The 20,561-nt window shown below is 37.1% G+C and overlaps 1 protein-coding gene and 1 long non-coding RNA gene across 2 annotated transcripts in view; one reads left to right on the top strand and one right to left on the bottom strand.

Annotated features, from left to right (window-relative positions):
• Window positions 1-20,561, bottom strand: part of LOC309509533 (NACHT, LRR and PYD domains-containing protein 3-like) — a 643,973-nt gene that overhangs the window by 194,000 nt on the left and 429,412 nt on the right. The gene's annotated exons all lie outside the window — the stretch shown is intronic.
• Window positions 5,344-5,717, top strand: LOC309509601. The gene is made up of 3 exons (XR_014209920.1): window positions 5,344-5,400; window positions 5,484-5,551; window positions 5,649-5,717. It is a non-coding gene; the product is annotated as an uncharacterized lncRNA (long non-coding RNA).

Genomic DNA, 20,561 nt, shown 5'->3' with positions numbered 1-20,561 from the left:
TGCATCGTGGGAAAAAATGCCTTGAATGCTGTATCCATCCTTGACATGCTTGTGCCCCAATATCTCCACTGGCCTCTTCCATCGCTTGAAGACTTACTTGGTTGTAAGGGTTGTGATCATGTACCTTCCATCTCCAAGAGGAGAATAATTCCTCAATTGGATTCAAGAAAGGAGAATATGGTGGAAGGAACACCATCCTGAAATGTGGGTGTGGGTGATTCTCAAACCATTCTCGCACTAGTGCTGAATGGTGGAATTGGACATTGTCCCAAACAACTACAAAATTCCGCACCATTTGCTCCTGATCACCCTGCGGAAAGAGGATTTCATTGAGGAGGTTAAAAAAAAATGTAGGAGCCTTGCCATGTTGTATGGTCCCAAGACAGCATTGTGTGCCACAACACCAGTTGTAGAAGTTGTGGCACAGAGAGTGATGTTGCCCCCTCGTTGTCCAGGGACATTGACTATAGCACGATGGCCAATCACATTTCTCCCTCTTATCCTTTTTTTTGGTGAAGATTGAAGCCTGCTTCATCAATATATAGGTACTCATAATGAGTTGCACTGCTATCCAACTCCAAGATTCTCTAGAGTAAAAAGAACACATGGTACAATACAGTAAGTTAGTGTTTTACAGTAATGGCATTGATTGCAGTCAATACTACTGTGAAACTGTTGCTGAAGTTTGAGTTCACACTTTGAAGCAGCAGTATACATAGATATGCTTAAATCTCTTCACTTACAGTAGCATGGAATAGTTTATGGACACATACTTAAAATTCAGGAAATATATATCTTTGTGTTGACAGTAAAAGTGCAGTAATTGGGTTGCACTTGAACAAACTGGAATTGCAACTCCTTCACTCTAACGGAGTTCCTCTCAAAGGGCACTTTGTATACTTGTTTCATTCGGATTGCATTTCTCCTTAGAACACGATCAATTGTGGAGAGACTGCATTGGTGGATATTGTGGAACAATTGATTGTCCTGTGTTATTCTTTGCTGAATTTCTTTGAGGTGGAGGGTGTTGTTCTGGACCACCATGTCAACAATGGCATGCTCTTGTTCAATTGAAAGGAGTCTTGTTAGTCCACCTGAATGTTCTCTAACTTCAAATCTGAAAAATATTTGGACAAGCAGAAACATTTACTGTAGAAATCTAGACCTGTGTCAAACAAGACTACATGGACTCTCATTGTAGAAGTAGAATGATATAGTTACTTACCGGTTTTCCCTCTGAAATGTGCGGATAATTGAAGCCACTGTGGATCTGTTTATATTGGACTGAACTCTCTGCCCAGCTTCTCTCAGTGAGAGACCATGATTTATGATATGGTCAATAAGTGTTGCTCCGATTTCATTTGAAACAAGTGTGTACCCTATCCTTCTACCTCTCCTCCCTCCTCTTACAGCTTGCCCTCCTCTTACAGCTTGTGCTCCTCTTCCTCTCTGTCCATCTCTTCTTATATTTTCTACTCTTTCTCTTTCCACTATACCATTGCCCTCCAATCTATCCATCTCTTTCTCCCTCTACTTCCTACATCTCTTCCTACATCCTCAGCTCTTCTTTCTCTTTCTCCTACATCCTCAGCTCTTCTTTCTCTTTCTCCTATATCCTCAGCTCTTCTTTCTCTTTCTCCTACATCCTCAGCTCTTCTTTCTCTTTCTCCTACATCCTCAGCTCTTCTTTCTCTTTCTCCTACATCCTCAGCTCTTCTTTCTCTTTCTCCTACATCCTCAGCTCTTCTTTCTCTTTCTCCTATATCCTCAGCTCTTCTTTCTCTTTCTCCTACATCCTCAGCTCTTCTTTCTCTTTCTCCTATATCCTCAGCTCTTCTTTCTCTTTCTCCTACATCCTCAGCTCTTCTTTCTCTTTCTCTTTCTCCTACATCCTCAGCTCTTCTTTCTCTTTCTCCTACATCCTCAGCTCTTCTTTCTCTTTCTTCTACATCCTCAGCTCTTCTTTCTCTTTCTCCTACATCCTCAGCTCTTCTTTCTCTTTCTCCTACATCCTCAGCTCTTCTTTCTCTTTCTCCTACATCCTCAGCTCTTCTTTCTCTTGCTGCTTCATCCTTAGCTCTTCTTTCTCTTTCTCTTTCTCCTACATCCTCAGCTCTTCTTTCTCTTTCTCCTACATCCTCAGCTCTTCTTTCTCTTTCTCCTACATCCTCAGCTCTTCTTTCTCTTTCTCCTACATCCTCAGCTCTTCTTTCTCTTTCTCCTACATCCTCAGCTCTTCTTTCTCTTTCTCCTACATCCTCAGCTCTTCTTTCTCTTTCTCCTACATCCTCAGCTCTTCTTTCTCTTTCATCCTCAGCTCTTCTTTCTCTTTCTCCTACATCCTCAGCTCTTCTTTCTCTTTCTCCTACATCCTCAGCTCTTCTTTCTCTTGCTGCTTCATCCTTAGCTCTTCTTTCTCTTTCTCTTTCTCCTACATCCTCAGCTCTTCTTTCTCTTTCTCCTACATCCTCAGCTCTTCTTTCTCTTTCTCTTTCTCCTACATCCTCAGCTCTTCTTTCTCTTTCTCCTACATCCTCAGCTCTTCTTTCTCTTTCTCCTACATCCTCAGCTCTTCTTTCTCTTTCTCCTACATCCTCAGCTCTTCTTTCTCTTTCTCCTACATCCTCAGCTCTTCTTTCTCTTTCTCCTACATCCTCAGCTCTTCTTTCTCTTTCTCCTACATCTCCAGCTCTTCTTTCTCTTTCTCCTACATCTTCAGCTCTTCTTGCTCCTTCTACATCTTCAGCTCTTCTTGCTCTTTCTCCATCTCCTCTTCCTCTTCTTCTCCCTCTACCCTGTCCACCACCTCTCACTCTTACACCTCTTCCTTTTCCACTGCTCATTCTTCTTCTTATTATTTTTATTTTCTCCTCATTCGTCTTCTTTGTTGTTTTTCTCTTCCCCTTTTGTAGTTGTTGTAATTAAGACAGCTGTGTGAACAATTAGGAAATTGGCTTTTTCTGTGTTGAGTGGATTACTAACTCATCAGATATGAGTTTTAGGATTTTGAGGATGAGGATTTTTTTATCATTGGATTTGTATTTTTATAAGAGCCTTTGTTATTGATTATTATGGATCTATAGGCTGACGTTGTCATACTCAGATTCTAGTCAGAATACTTCCCGACCTCAAATGTTGTGGGCAGGGCTAAGTTCGGCTGGCATCCAGGCTAATGGATCTACTGATTTTAATGATTTTTTTTACATTTATAATCAGATTTTGCATCAGTTGCTTACACACTAAAATTAAAACTTTCCCACAATTAGCAAAACATTACACTCACGGAGCAAAACACCGGCCTAGATTTGCACGATTGTAAGCACATGGTCCGCTTCACACTTTTTGCAAAACATTACACACAGTGATTTGCAAAACAATAAACACACTTGTATACATTTGACAATAGTTGTTTTTGGAAACAATTGTGGACCATGTAATAAACCACGGACTAATACTGAGGGAGGTTACAGTTTTTTTCAATTGCTTAAGCACAATTTTGAAAACAGGGCTCGGTTTTTCACACCCCTTCACACAATTAGCACAACACTACACCAAAGTAGCACAACACCTCAGATCATTTGCAAAATGGAACACTTTCGTCAAAACTATACAATGTCTTATAAAACCTTATTTTGTTGTCATAACATAAACAACCATCATAATGGTCTAATTCTGTTTGAATCAGTTACACACTCCTGTGCTCAACTTAAAACACTTTTAGCATTTACACAGAGAGAGTGTAAAAATATATTCACCAACACCACATGATGTTTTGCAAAAAGTGTGAAGCTGACCATGTGCTTACAATCGTGCAAATCTCGGCCGGAGTTTTGCTCCGTGACTGTAAGGTTTTGCTAATTGTGGGAAAGTTTTAATTTTAGTGTGTAAGCAATTGAAAAAAAACTGTAACTTCAGGAGGGATTCTTCCCATCGACACTTCCTTACAGCAAGTCACTCCAACTCTAGTGGGCCGACGATCTGAAAGAGAGACAGAGATTGGAATCTCCAAAGCACTTATACTGTACTGTATACAGTATGTGTGAAAACAAGACGATCTTGATCTTGATAAGGGCTCCATCAAAGAAAACTGTGCTATAGCTAAATGCAATCTGTTATGGATTCACCATCAGCAGAGAACCTTCTCCCTACTCTTGATTGGCGGGACCCCCGTAGAGAGGGTGAGAGGCTTCAAATATGTTGAAATAAACATCTCTGAGAACTTGACCTGATCTGTACATGTACAAGCCAAGTTCCCAGGTGAATAAAGCCAGACAACAACTGTACCATCTACGACAGCTGAGGAAATTCAGGGTCTCTCAAGCAATCCTGAAAACTTTCTATTCAGCAACAATAGAAAGCGTACAAACTCAATGTATTTCAGTGTGTTATGGGAACTGCACTAATCAGGACTGTAAAGCTCTGCAGAGAGTATTTAGGGCACTTAGCTGAGTACATCACAGGGTCTGCTCTCCCCTTTCTGCATGACATCTATCTCAAATCATGCAGAAATACAGCTGTCACAGTTTTTCTTGATTGCTTAAATACTTTAACCAGGCTTTAGAACTAAAATTTCAAAACCATAACGGCATTTATCAAAAAGCACACCCATTTCCCGAAACTATAAACACGATTCCCCTGTTTTGACACATGAGTCAGATTTGTTGAACTGTCACTATAAACTCTACACACAAATCCCTTCATTTCTCATTGCCTACACCATGTTGTAATTTAGAAAGCATTAGTATTCAATATCAGATGTAGATGGGAGTGGAGGAAGAGGTGAAGGAAGAGGATGAGGAAGGTGAAGGGCAAGGGCAAGGAGACAAGACACTCTAGTTGCCCATGTCTTTGTCCATGGTATGACTATGAGGGAGGCTGGGATACGAGTAAGGCCAAATTTGAGTCGCTTCACCGTCGCCTCAATCATAAGAACCTTCCGGGAGAAAAACAGGTACAGGAGATTTACTTCAGACTGCTCTGTAACTTTTGAGAGCTGTACTATGTGCTGTTACAACACATACATGTACTGTCGCTGTTGCACTATACTGTAATAAAAAGAAATGCATCAAATTGCCTCACATATAGATAGAGATAGAGCAACCACAAGCAACATAACTTACCAGTTTTGGAAATGTTGTTTTAAATGTATTGCACCAGTGTGTAAGACTATGTTGTAGTGTGTGTGATGTCTGAGGGCAAAGTTTGGTTTTTCAGCAAGAGTGAATGGTTTTGAGTGTAGAGCTTCATTTTGACCTGAAAATAAGATGTTTGGGGAATTGGGTGAGATGTTAGATTTGTGTTTACTGTTTTGAGAATATGTGTTTAAGCAATCGAGCAAAACTGTAAACTGATTGGATACAAGCATCAGAATGCTCTGAGTCCGTGTGTGGATGCTATAGTGTAAGCTCTCTCTACACACATTTCACAGTTTTATATGCCTGATATTGTGTTCATTTCAGTGGTACTGTATATCTGTCCTGCAGATTCTACACAGAGAAAGACAAGTACTGCTCTGATCCAACAGCGCGCTGGATTCAATTCAGACTGAAAGGTACGAGCCTATATTAATATGACATCTTAATATGATGCTTGTGTATTGATAAAAAATAAAATTAAAAAAACGTATAACATGATCATCTTTCCTTCAGGTCTGAAGGAGATTGAGGACTGAGCCAATGGAGGCCTAAAGATGCCGCAAATCTATCTATATCAATTTATTCAAATAGAATATATATGTTTATTTAGGCAAAAAAGGTCCCATTAGACCCCTTTAGCTTATGTGAAAGTTAAAAGAAGTTTCACTTAATTGCTTTGTTTTATCTCCTTTAAATTTGAAATGCACTTTTGGTGGAAAAATGACACTGCTTACTTACATCCAGCCTTTTCTCTGTAACAGTTTGTACTGTATTTAATCATATTTAAGCTAGATCATTAAAGAAATATGTGACCCTGGATCACAAAACCAGTCACAAGTCGCACGGGTATATTTGTGGCAATAGCCAACAACACATTGTATGGGTCAAAATTATGGATTTTTCTTTTATACCAAAAATCATCAGGATATTAAGTAAAGATCATGTTCCATGAAGATATTTTGTAAATTTCCTACCGTAAATATATAAAACATTTATTTTGTTTCGATTTTTTGCACCCTCAGATTCCAGATTTTCAAATAGCTGTATCTCAGACAAATATTGTCCTATTGTCCTTTTTGTCCCAATTAAAAAAAAAAAAATTGACCCATGTGACTGGTTTTGTGGTCCAGGTTCACATATAAATCCTCGTGTTATTAAGAATCAGAATTACTTTCTCTCTTCTTCTCACTTATAATGATACTATTGCTTCCGAGTCCTTTTTGAGGTTAAAAAAAAAAAGAGCCAGTCCCCATTGACTGTAATTGAATGGGAAAAAAGATAACAGCATACTAATATTTTGCAGATTATAAGAGAATTTTCGTTTTTGGGTGAAACATTTGTATGTAGTATACTAATTAATTGTGTTCCAGTAATAGAAAGTTCGCCCTCTAGTGGAGAACAGCACCTAATGCACAGAGTAGGTTATGCAATTTATCAGCCAAAAAACTCTCAACCAGTGTTTATTTGGCTTAGCAAATAAACAAATGAAACATGTTATGGGATAGATTCACAAGCAAAGGCATAAACAGAAATAAACTTTTTTTTTTTACTTTGCATAGGCTACTGTACGCACACATCCCCAAACAAGACGTTAAAAAACAAAAAGGGTAATATTGGGAAGTTATATAGAATCCGTGTATCATTCGTTCAGTCGTTTTTTGAATTAATATTGAATATAGAAAAATGAGAAAACGGTTCCTTTTTCGTTTTTTCATTTTTTACAAAAAAACGAAAAACAAGAATTCAGCTGGATTTCTTGTTTTTCGTTCTCAGTTAGAAAAATGAATAAACAGCTTGAATATTCGATTTCTACACGTGGGCGGGAATTAAACGCCCCTTTCCTCTGATTTGTCAGCCGAAGATCAAACTGTTCCGTCATCAGTTCTGCACAGCAGAATAAGAGTCCTCCGTTGTGCGGATTCTTAACGTATTTATTGCAACTACATTTAATCTTTTTCACATCAAACCACCAGACTAACGAATGTCTCGACACAACCCGTACCGGGGAATAGCCTAGATAGGGCTTTCTTCTGTGTATAGATAAATTCACCTACGATTTGCATCAGCTGGCTATATGGGCAGGATAAATGACGGCTGTTATCATTGTCGCACTCGCCCAGTAATTAAAAAAATATATTATAAATTAAGATATAGGCCTAAATCAATATAATTAGTTGTAAAATAAATATTTTTAACACTAATGCAAAAAGAAAAGAATAATGCATTGACTATATAATTGGCCTATATTAACGTTAACGTATAAACTGTCATTCAGACTGACTAGCCTATCTAACAACTGGAGAAGTTTTATGATGTAGGCCTTGTGTTTTATTAAAATGTTTTATCATTTATATCTCTAGGATGCGCGCTTGTGCGTGGCGCGCCGGGTCATGTTAAGAGGGAAACGCGCGCGTCACATCGTTGTAAAAAAAAGCATATTCATAAATAGTGTAAAAGACCGGTAAATAAAATACAACATTAACATTATAAACACTATTAATAACATAATATGCGTATTTTAACGAGAAACTGAAACTGTACAGAGCAGACGTTGGTTTCGGGCATCTCTTATTCGTCCAGTAGGCCTAGCCTATCCATATTTGCAATGTAACATTTGGATGCTAATTAATAATGTAAAGAAGTCTTCGTACTTCATTCGAGTCCCAATAGGCCTACACGTAAATCAGCATCTCCACAGCAAGGGAAATTAGTTTGGAATGTCAACAGACCGATTAAGCAGAATAACGTTTTATATGTTTGGTTGACTGTGATTTATTTTAATAACGAACAGGCTGCGACACCCGACATCACTTGGATGTGTTGCTCAACAGGGGATTTAATAGCTACTGTCGTTTTCTCATTTTTCTATATTCAATATTAATTCAAAAAACGACTGAACGAATGATACACGGATTCTATATAACTTCCCAATATTACCCTTTTTGTTTTTTAACGTCTTGTTTGGGGATGTGTGCGTACAGTAGCCTATGCAAAGTAAAAAAAAAAAAAGTTTATTTCTGTTTATGCCTTTGCTTGTGAATCTATCCCATAACATGTTTCATTTGTTTATTTGCTAAGCCAAATAAACACTGGTTGAGAGTTTTTTGGCTGATAAATTGCATAACCTACTCTGTGCATTAGGTGCTGTTCTCCACTAGAGGGCGAACTTTCTATTACTGTAACACAATTAATTAGTATACTACATACAAATGTTTCACCCAAAAACGAAAATTCTCTTATAATCTGCAAAATAATAGTATGCTGTTATCTTTTTTCCCATTCAATTACAGTCAATGGGGACTGGCTCTTTTTTTTTTAACCTCAAAAAGGACTCGGAAATATGACATTTACCCTCAATGGCCCAGTAGTAGCCTTCAAATACGTGAGCAGAAGTTATGTTTAAATGCTGTGAATTTCAGTTTATCCTTCATTCTAACTTTTGCCTTAAAGGGGTCATATAATGCCATTTTTGTACAAGCTAATATGATTATTTAGGGTCTAAATTAAAAGTTTGTAATATACTTTATTTAAAAAATTCTCATTAGTATTGTAAGAAAACACAAATTTTACCTGGTCAAAAACAGCTCTGTTTTCAGCACGCCGTTTAAGTGCATGTGTCTTTAAATGATAATGAGCTTTGCTCACCCCGCCCCTCTGCTCTGTGCACACACCGTTTGTAACACAATAACACAATAACCATAACGCGTTGTTCATTATAAACGTGGGATTATGAATTATATTGAGAACGTTGTACATAGAAAACATGCCGTAATGTACCCTGAGTGTAAACAGCCGCATTCATCGTGAAGCGTGCAAGCGATTTGCAAAGATTAATATAAAGATTAATATAAAGGTTAATAAAACGTTACACTCCCTTCGAAATGTATATTCAAATATTGGATTCAATCTTTTTGTCAACTTGTTTTATTTCAATTAGGACAGGTTTTTTTATTTTAATTTTATTTTTTTAGATCTGATTGATTGTAGACCTCTTTATCTGAGCTTATGCACCTAATTTTTTTACCAAAAAAAAACATTATTCTTGTGTAATTTTAGCAATATTGCATAAAATGTAAAATTTTTCTGTATACACTGTATCACACTAGTGTGCTTTACCAGGAATTTAGTTTTGAAATGCTTTTATTTTGTACAAATGGAACACAAAGTCAGACTTGTGGTGCTCCCGGTCAAAATTGAACAGCCTACAAAAAGTACCTTTTGAATCTCTCATTATGCTATATTATCACCAAATATTAATTGGATTCAATCTTTTTGTCAGCTTGTTCTTCAAATTTAACTTCTTTAAATTAGTTTTTTTTTAAGGTGTTTTGATTATTTTTTAAACTGACTGATTGTAAGCCTCATTAATCTGAGCTTATATTGGTCAAAAATGAACATCCATCGAAAATGAATGGTGAGATCGAAAATACATCAGACAATATATGTTTTCAAACATTTAGTGTTCAGGAGCATCATGTTCATGTTCACATAATTGCATGTGTGCTTGCAAAGATCTCGGAGGCCTCGGACCTGTGCATGCATGGATATGCACACTCTCACTACCGTGCACACACACACACACACACACACACACACACACACACACACACACACACACACACACACACACACACACACACACACACACACACACACACACACACACACACACACACACACACACACACACACACACACACACACACACACACACACACATGTACACAATCAAACTATTTTGAGTATTACAGGCTTTCTTTCTCACAGATCACTTTATCTTATCATCAGATCAATGAGGCCTACAATCAATCAGTTTCAAAAACAAATATGAAACCTGTCCTAATTGAAATAAAACAAGTTGTCAAAAACATTGAATCCAATATTTGGTGATATAGCATAACGAGCGATTTACAAGCAATTTTTTGTAATTTATTTTTGACCGTGAACTCCACAAGTGTGACTTTGTTACATTTTGTACAAATAAAAGCATTTCAAAATAAACTTCCTAGTTAAATATTAAAGCACACTTCTGTCATATTTTGTTGAATATTGACAAATTTATCCACAAATCAGGCTTTCATTACTCAAAAGCTGAGGTGCATGAGCTCAGATCGATGAGGTCTATAGGCCTATGATCAATCAGTTCCAAAAAGAAATAGAAAACCTGTGCCAATTGACAGACAAGTTGATAAAAAAGATTGAATCCAATATTTGGTGATAATATAGCATAACAAACGATTTACAAGCAATTTTTAAAAGGCCGGTCATTTTTGACCGAGTACACAAAAGGTGTTACAGGGTTTTCAACAAAGCACAAGGGTTAAGCTCTGCTTTATTGACTATTTAAGGTGAGCTAGTGAGAGTCTTGAATATAATCTCTCAGACACAAGCAGTGAAAGTTGAAGATCGACTGTGACAATGGAGACACAAAGGATCCTCATGAGGAGTTTGGCTGTTGTGGTTTTTTCATCTGTGATCTGGACAAAAATCTAAAAGCAAACTCATAATGAGAACACATTATTAGAAATGAATTTATTAGGATTAACCCCTTGAGATGAATCATCTAATTTTCGAAGGGGTTACGCCACATGTAAGTAACCATGTTTATTCTAATGCCTGATCTGTGATCAGTGATTTCTGATGTGTAATTATTCAAGTTCAGACAGATTATCTTTCTCTCAAAATCGTTCAATACTGTTTATGCATCAGTAAATCAAGCCAGTGACTAAAAGATCAACTTCACATCGTTTCTCTAGTAGGATGAAAATAATATTTTTTAAACTGTTTAAATTATATACAGAATGCGATCAAAGAACGCTCCATTTCCAATCGGCCAAACTGAAAACCGCCCAGGCTAGAAAAAATGCCTTTTATTTCGAAATTATGACAATTTTTGATGTAAAAATCATATTAACATTATAGGGTCACCCCAGGAAACATTATAAAATAATAACATAATCCAGTTCATGACCCCTTCAACACTGTTTTTTTTTTTTTTTTTTTTACTAATTAAATTTGTATTAACTGAACCAATCCACTCTAATGCCCTTTCAAACAACCATCATGCATTAAAATAAGAAGATATAAACTCATTTGCAGTCTTGTGGTGAGAATTTCCATCTGTTGTTCTCACACACACACACACACACACACACACACACACACACACACACACACACACACACACACACACACACACACACACACACACACACACACACACACACACACACACACACACCACCCGCTCGCTGCCAGTGCAAGCACAAAAGTAGTCCCGGCCCGCGCGTGTAGCCTGTCAGATACACCGCCGCCAATCAAATTACGGCGTTTCTTGTACTGTCGTTGTTTTGGCCTTTGGAATCGATCCAAATAGCAGCGCAAAGATCCAAATAGCAGTTCAAAGGAGCTTGCTAAATATTGGTGGGGACAAATTTGTCATCTCAAAATATTGATTGGGACTAGTACCTAGCGTCCCCCCCTAAACCTACGCCCATGCATTAGTGGTTCACTGTGGTAAAGCGCTATGTGTGGTTATAAATGGCCAGTGTGACTGACAACTATGAAAAACAAGATGTGGTTAATGGTCACTAAACTATATGGCATTAAAAACATTTAGGATGTTCAAAAGTCATTACCTAGACATCACCCACAAGCAAATGTATCCAAAAGAGGTTTTATTAACAAAGTTCGGGAGGAGCACGTTCAGATAATTAACACAAGTGGAGAGCACTCAGCAATCAATGGTAAGAGGTATATATACACTCAGCAGTCTCACCTCAATCCATTGACAGTTTTTGCAGCATCCCCCCACCACCCCTTCTCCACACTTCTAGTCCTAAACACTTACATACGGGGGGAGTACTCTGGATTCGGGCCGAACTCCGAGCTCGGATCCCTCCCTCCGGAGAGCACGCCAAATACGCATTAAACTTTACCCCCTCAAATGTAAGTGTGAACTCATGAAAATAGTTTTACTTCTTTGTTTGTATATGCACTTCTTTAGAAATGTTGCTATTTGCTTTTTTTTAACTGTTTGTAATCTCATCAAAAATTACAAATAGAAAACACATTGATAATAAATGTATCCATCAAGCCAATGTTGTTTAAAGTTTAGTCAGAGTTGAGTGCAAAACATGTTACTGTAAGTGTATAAAGAATTTTGAAATTATGATTTAACAAATATTATTCAGTGGTGTATAAATAACTTCCGTCAGTGTCCATTCCTCACGTCTCATCATAACTTTATAACGTTTCATAACACGTCTCACCTAACTTTATTTCACCCTGGAAAGCAAAAAGAATGAGAATGTGATCAGCTTAAAGATAACTGAATCAAAATCAGAGTCAGAATGAGCTTTATTCGCCAAGTGTGCGCAAACACAGAGGAATTTTTTTTATTTTTTTCAGGAGCTCTTACATACATATTTATGACAAGTATTTTACCATTCCATAGTCAAAAATATGTCAAATTAGAGTATTTGCAGTTCTATGTTTGCTTATCAAATATAATTTCACATACTCGCTTAAAAACTGTCTTATAGGATCATTTTCTCTGTCTCTCTCTCTCTCTCTTTGTGGTTTGTAGCCGTACAATAAACATAACATCACAGTCACGGTGTTAACACAGGAAACTGCAGTAGAGGATGATGTCAGTTACAATTGAATGTCACCTCAGGATGTCAGTTTACATTTAGAACTTGTAGATTGACAGTTCAGGCCAGTTTAATAAACGGATTGGAATCCTACCTTCACCTACAGTAGCCCACCTTACCTGTTTGAACTAATGGCCACTAGATGGCACTGTTTTAAATGTATTGTTTTCTTTTCACCAGAATAACTATTCTACGGAGCCTATGGAAGCTTGTTTCCTCCACAGAATAAAAAATAAAAAAGGTAATTGTGACTTTTTATCTCGCAATTCTGTTTTTTCATCTCTATTTTTTATTTTTATAGAATTGCGAGATATTAAGTCGCAATTGCAAGTTTTAAAGTCAGAATTTTGTGATATAGTCGCAATTGTGTGTTATAAAGTCAGAATTGCGTGACACTGACAAAAAGTCGTAATTGCATGTTATAAAGTCAGAATTGTGAGATATAACTTGCAATTGGACTTTATAACTCACAATTGTGACTTTATACACTGTAAAATCCACCATTGATTCTAACTAACACTTTTTAGTTAACTTTCCTTAATGTCTTACCTTAATTGTAAAAATCTAGTAATCTGTACTATTCACATACTAAGCTTTGTTTACTAAGAAAACCCAAGTTCAGATTAATTGATTAGTTTGAGTGTGGTTTTTGAGGCAGGGAAAATCTTAATGGACTTTTCACTTAATGGACTCTGTTTGCATTCACTCATTTCCCAAAGTCATCTTGAATGATGAAATTTGAATACAACTGATACATTTCATCACCTTCCTAAAATAATTGCCCAAGTCATTTTTGCAGGTTTCTCAGAAAACACAAAAAATTGAACCTAACTTCAGAGGCCGAGTAGATTTCCGTTCTTCTTGATGCAACTGCCATCTTGAAAAGCTTGTAAAATTGCCTAAGTCTCATTGTCTTTTGACTTAGGCAAAATAAAACAGCCTAAGTCAAACTCTTGACATAGGCCATTATACTACAGGGGTAGAATTGCATGATCTGTTCAACTGAGGATGTGGGTGATTTTACCAGAGGTGGCCAGCATCATGAGAAGATGACTTATGAAGAAAAAAAAAAAAAAAAAAAAATCATTTTTGTCAAAAAATGACTTAGGCAATTATTTTAGGAGGGTGACTATTTGAGAGAACATCACATAAGCTGACTTCATAAATTGATGTTGATTTTCCTAAAATGTTTTTAGTCACCTTTATGGCAATTAGTGATCCCTTTGGTTGGACACTTGGAACTTTAATTATCTTCCCATTGATGCAGTGATTGCAACAAGAAATCAGTTATTTGGTTTCAAATGAAGAGAAGTTATGTATGTATGTATATGTATGAATGAATGATGTATAACAATGATGACTTTTTGCTATTTATTTCAAAGGGAAAAAAAATCAACTGTGCAACGAGTCTTGTAGGCCTACATAAAGTCAGCTCTAGAATTTGTCCGAATACATACATAGATCCGCCTACTTCACTAACGTATCTTAATGGTCCAGTGGTAGAACTTTGAAGGTGGCCTTCTGAAGATATGCTGACCTAACATATAACATATACTAACTTACTAACCAACATTATGGCAGAGAATGTCTAATATGGCGAGAAGTTTCACTCATAGTTAGTAAGTTAGTGTATAATGGTTGCCCTTATTGGCAAATGACTTGAGTTTAATCACCAGTAAGGTTTACAGTTAATAACTCCAGTCAGTTTTGTGTGCTGATAAACTCAAAACAAACATATTTATTACACGGATTAATGCATTTGTAGGAGCCACAGCAGATTATTCATACCTGTGTTCGCCAGTAGAGGGCGGTGTGCGCTGTGTAGTGAAAGCGGGTGTGCGAGACAGGCGTGCAGATCAGGTCCCCTGTCTTTATCAGTCAGTAATAAAACATTTAAGCGTTCATTAGCCTATTATTCCACATCTCACTTAAATAGAATCTATGTAGCACTACTTTCTTCTTATTTAATAGGCAACTCTAAACCACTTCTACACTCATCATCTTCTTCACATTCACTAAATAAACTTAACTATATAGACCTCACAGCATTGACAGGATCCTTTCTTTTTTAGCTCCAGTCTTCTTCTATACACAATTTGTGTGTGTGTGTGTGTGTATAGTTTCAAATAGGACCTACATGTTTACCCCAAACTCTGTTAGCAATAAAGACCTTTTTATATTTCTTCAACAAATAAAATAAAACGGGCACTGTTGTTTGTTCCATGACTAAAAGCAAATTGTTCTCCCACCACATCCCATTCATTAGGGTAGACTGTGTACAGTTGAGACACTTTTTGAGTTTTGATTTTTCACACAAAAATACATACTGAAAAGAATTGAATTATCACATGAAATGCCACATGACATTACATTAGCTTGTAGACTAATATATTATCAATCAAATATATTATCAATCAATAATACCCATAAGTAGTTTATATTTTCCACAATTAGCGAATAAAAATAAGGTGCTTTTTGTGTCAACTCTGTCTCAACTGTACCAATGTACGGGACAGTTGAGACAGTACTATGGTACAGTTGAGGCATTTCTAATGAGGGAAATGAAGAAAATAACAATTGGGCAACATGTCTGTTTGTTCATCCTTTCTAAATTCATTAATTTGATGTAAATTAGCACCGTTAAAATGTATAAAACATGAACAAGATATTTAACAAACAGATATCATTTTACCACCTTGTCTATTTGACAACTTGCTAGGTTATCTTTAACATGCATGTTAGAAAAATATATTCATTAATAATATACAGTAACTGTATTACAGTTTAAATATAATAAATATGAAATTGTATTTTTAATTGCGTCCTATGCTGGCCAATTATGACGTTTAACCTGTTATCATAACACTGAACAAATAAACAGCGTGTTTTGTAATATAACTCTATTGGGGTACGGTGTCTCAACTATCCCCCGCTGGCCACTTCGCACATTTCTCTAGATTTTGCATTGAGCTTGCATGACTCAATACCATGAAATATGCCAATTTTTAGGGCACAGAATAACGTTTGTAATGGTACCAGTTACGTTTAACAGTCACAGAAGGATAATAGGTTATTCATAGTTGAGTGCGCAAAAAACTATGCAAGCCTTACCTTAGAAAAAAAACTTTTGCAGATATCTTCTGATCGGAGACGCGTCCAGTCTTCAGATTTTGCAGGATAAAAGAGGACACTAATACGCATGTGCACAGCAAAAATCACAACTTGTGCATGCTGCGCGCGCAAGTTATTTAAGGTGTCTCAACTGTACACAGTCTACCCTATAATATTTTCTATTTATATAGGTTTCTTGAAGGAAAACATAATTCATTATATCTAAGTATTCTAAACCTATCCTCTGTCCATGTATTTAACAAACCTATTCTCAAACACTCCATTACTCCATGAACTCACAGAGGATAGAGACCGAAAAGAACCAATAGTGTAAAATTAAGTGTAATTTAATCATTATACTTTTTTTATACAACTGATGCTTTATTGCATACTTTCTTTTGAAATTGTCTTTAGCCAAAATAATGTTTTGTTTGTTTGTTTAAAAAAGCATTACTTGCATTTAAAAGTGTAATTCGGCAATTTCTCTCAAAGAAATCCTGTCGTCAATTGTGCGCAATGAATTCTGGGGAAGGTAAGGCCATGAAGGATCCATTGCTGCTTCCCAATTCAGAGGCTGCATCCGATTGAGTCACCGTGGCACGACGAAGGCTGATCCAATTCTAAGCCTCCTTCACATGCAGCCTCCAAAAGTGTCCTTCGTTTCCTGTGAAATGAAGAATACAACAGATGGATCATTCGCTGCCTTGCCTCGTTGTGGAACTGTTGTATTTTATTTTCTGTAACAAAGATTCATAGGCCTATGTATGCATTGACATTAACTAATAGGGCCTTATTCTAAAGTGTGACCAATATTTGAAATGTACCAATGAATGTAAAGTATAAAAAGTTCAGAAATGTATATCCACTTGGTACACTTGCAAGAGTAGGAAGTTGAAGACAGATCAATTAGGGAATAATAAGGTAACATGATGCATGATGTTGTGTACCTCCACAGCTCAATAGATGGGTTTCCGTTTCTCGAATTACCCATTATCCTCTGCGGCGCGCCGCCATGTTGTGTGTCAAAACTGTCAGTAAGCCACTGGGAGACACGGCTCATTCACTGTGCTACATTAATAGAAAGCCAGTTAATATAAAGTATTTTTGACTCTTTTGTGTTGAGATAACGATGACAAATTCCTCCAAACCTGGCGACAAGGTGAAGGTTATTTACAGGGACACATTAGACGATGTTTGCAAGGCAAGATATGATGAGAAATTGAGTTATATCGATGGAAAGGATCCTTACACAATGTCGAAAGAGGACTGGTTATGTAGGCTAATCCTGCGGCGTACCCCGATATTCAGGAAATGGACATTGCCAAGTATCTCATCCACACCGTTAGTGCGTGACGAATTAAGAGGAAGAAAGTCTCTGGAAGCATACAATTATTTTGTTAGAATGTGCGAGTTAAAATTGTATGTGGTCGCATTTGTGCGAGTGCATGGTCATGTACTACTCAGTTAAATTCACGCATGAATTCTCCTGCATTGAACTTGTTTTAGCGCCCGCCAAAGTCTTATTTGATCGGTGAGTAATGTAGATGAACTGGGCGCATGTTTAACTGAAAGAACGAGCAGAGAGAGAGAGAGAGCCGGTCGCACGCGCACTCCCTCTCTCTTCGGAGCCAGGCGAAAGTGTAAACAAGACTTCACCGTCTCCAAACTAAGCGCTGTCTTGCTCTCTCTCCCTCATGGAAAAGTTAGTCTGGAGCCCTGCATTGACGGTTCACATCGCTGTAGCCAGGCGGCTGATATCTGCACAGCCCTTATTATACGGTACATTTAGACTCAGTGTCAAGACAACACCATCTGGGTAAAAAAACAACAACACAACGCTCCGAACTAATTTAGTGTAGGAGAGAGATGGAGAGCAGAGGCACGGAGCGATGTGCTCCAGGTGTAGCCTCTGCCTCTGGCTCGACCAGCTGATGTGGCCACAGAGAAAGTGATGAAGGTGGACAATCGTCAGAGTGTGCTTCTGCCCAGCCAACACCTCTCAAGGGCTGTGTCGATAGTAGCCACCTGGGTAACGTTACAGCGATTTGACAGCCGATGAGAGCTAGCGCGTTTAGCTAGCCCATCTTGGAAATGATTAGATAAAGTGTCACATCTCCAGAGCACAAAACCTCTAAATGTTCACAAGAGCAGCACTGAACATTAACTCCAGCCAAACGGAGAATAATCGTATGATTTTCATGTTCAGAATAATGCCGATTCAGGATATTATAATGCTCCGTAACACAAATGCTTTGACCCACTTGACACACAAGATGGCGCCGTAAGGAGTTGCGGGAGAAATGTGACGTCATCGTAAATCTATCTATAGCTGGATTTGGCCAGCTCAACCAGAGCCTCATCTCGTCAGAGGGACACCTTAAAGACCTTGAGGCCACACCTCAGAGTTCCTGACGGAGACCTCTGCATCAGCGACTCGCATCATCCTGAATACCAGCATGTACAACTTCACAATGGGAAGATTGCTAATGCACTGCAAGTGAACACAACTACTAGTGCTTAGACATTATTCATGCCATTTTTCTTTTCTCATTTTCTCCTGTTTTTTGTTAGTTAGGAAGTAAGGTAAGAGTTCTGTTGTTTATTTGTGTTGATTGTTGTAGGTGTTCCTTCTACCGGGTAGTGAGATCTTTTGTTTGTTTTGGCTTTACCTGCTCCTGAAGAACAGGCTTCATTTCTTTTTCTTTTGGAGCTGTTTGTTTAGGATTCTTTTTGCACTGTATTTATCACTTATTGTAAATAAATGTATTGGAAATCTTACTTTGTGTATTGTGTGCTGGGACTCAGATAGGTTAACTTTTCTTTGTCGCTGTTCATTTTTGCTTTAAAGCTACTTTCCCTTTTGCCCCTAGAAAATGAATTGGGAACGTAACAGTGGTATTGTGTAATTATTCGAATAGAATTGAGTCTTTTCTCTCTGTTTTGCATGCGTCGTCATAATCATTATTGTTATTATTATTATTTTAATAAATTGTTTTGCCTCTGTCACAGTGTATTCTTAACCTGAATTAGCACTGTTCATATAGGCAACACCAATAGGTGTCATGTAACACAAAATAAACCTATGTTTTCTTCATGATACAGGGCATAATCTTAGTTTCGTTTTTATTTTGTTACCATTAGACATCACTGGGTTTTAATTTGAGGTATGAAAACCTGACGATGCCACATATTGAAACACAAATTCATATAACATATTAATTAGCCTGTCATTTTCTTCATTTTCTAATTCAATAAAGGTTATGTTAAATGAATAAATGTAGTGTAAATGTTGTAATGAAACCAACTGTACCGTTCAAAAGTACTGTTTGTTGTTGTATTTTTCAAAACTTGAAACTTGTGTGTGTGTGTGTGTGTGTGTGTGTCAGGTGGATTTTTTTAATGTTTTTGAAATAAGTCTCTTGCACTGCTCCCCCAGCCTGCATTTATTTGATTAAAATATAGTAGCCTAGGCTATAAACTACAGTATTGTGATGTATTATTACCATTTTAAATAACAGTTTCTATTTGGACATATATAAAAAAAAAAAAAAAAAAAATTTTTTTTTTTTTCTAATTGTAATAACGATCTCATAGCTTTATTTCTGCAATTGTAAATGCAGTGAAAATATATTATTGGCACTTCTGTGTATGCACTGCAAAGATGTATTTTCCTTGAATGATTTAATTTGACTGGTGTTACCGTCCCAGGACGTATGCATTTGCGTTTTCTAATGGGTAAGTGTCATTGATTGATTTATTGAGTGTGTGTGCGCGCGCAGCCAATGGACCCAACGGCCTACTGGGAGTTGTAGTTTTGTTGTACGTTGTATTTATACCACAGAAAGGACCTGTCTTTCACTTCGATGGTAACTAAAAAAAAATTCAAGCTGCGATTTTTCACGATGGATATCCTCGCGCGATCGAGTGTAGATTGTGTTAAACACGACAAGAACCAAAAATTCTGCGTTTATTCCTTAAAACAGTCGGTATTTCCCATATTGCTTCTCCTTTGCAGCTGCCATTGGCGCACGTCACGATTATAAGCGCCTGCTATTGGCGTAGGCAATGTTTACAGCACGATTATCAAGTATGTGGTGCGAACGCAACGGAACAGTCAGATTTACCATAAATGAACATGGTGAGTAACATTTTATAAACAATATTGTCAATATTGTTTGTTTTCCCTCTATTTTGCTGACGAGAATTTCAAAATAAAGCCCTACCAGAGTCTCAATGCAACAACAGACAGTGATTGAACCGTGAATTTTGTGAACCATTACATAATCCTATATAGGCTAATTATAAATTCAATTGTTATTATACTTTACAATATTACTGTTTGTTGTTGTATTTTTCAAAACTTGAAACTTGTGTGTGTGTGTGTGTCAGGTGGATTTTTTTTATGTTTTTGAAATAAGTCTCTTGCGCTGCTCCCCCAGCCTGCATTTATTTGATTAAAATATAGTAGCCTAGGCTATAAACTACAGTATTGTGATATATTATTACCATTTTAATTAACAGTTTCTATTTGGACATATATTAAAAGGTTTTTTTTTTGGTTTTTTTTGTCCAATTTCTTGTGCTCCTCCCTGTCCTAATCTAGGTGATGGGACCTACCAGCTGTTCCTCATCAATGGCAAGAGGATCCAGTATTTAAGCA

This window comes from Leuciscus leuciscus, assembly GCF_965113295.1.
Source record: "Leuciscus leuciscus genome assembly, chromosome: 11".
In the NCBI taxonomy this organism is placed as follows: Eukaryota; Metazoa; Chordata; class Actinopteri; order Cypriniformes; family Leuciscidae; genus Leuciscus; species Leuciscus leuciscus.
The sequence above is the reverse complement of the archived record's forward strand: the minus strand, read 5'-3'. Positions and strand labels throughout refer to the sequence as shown.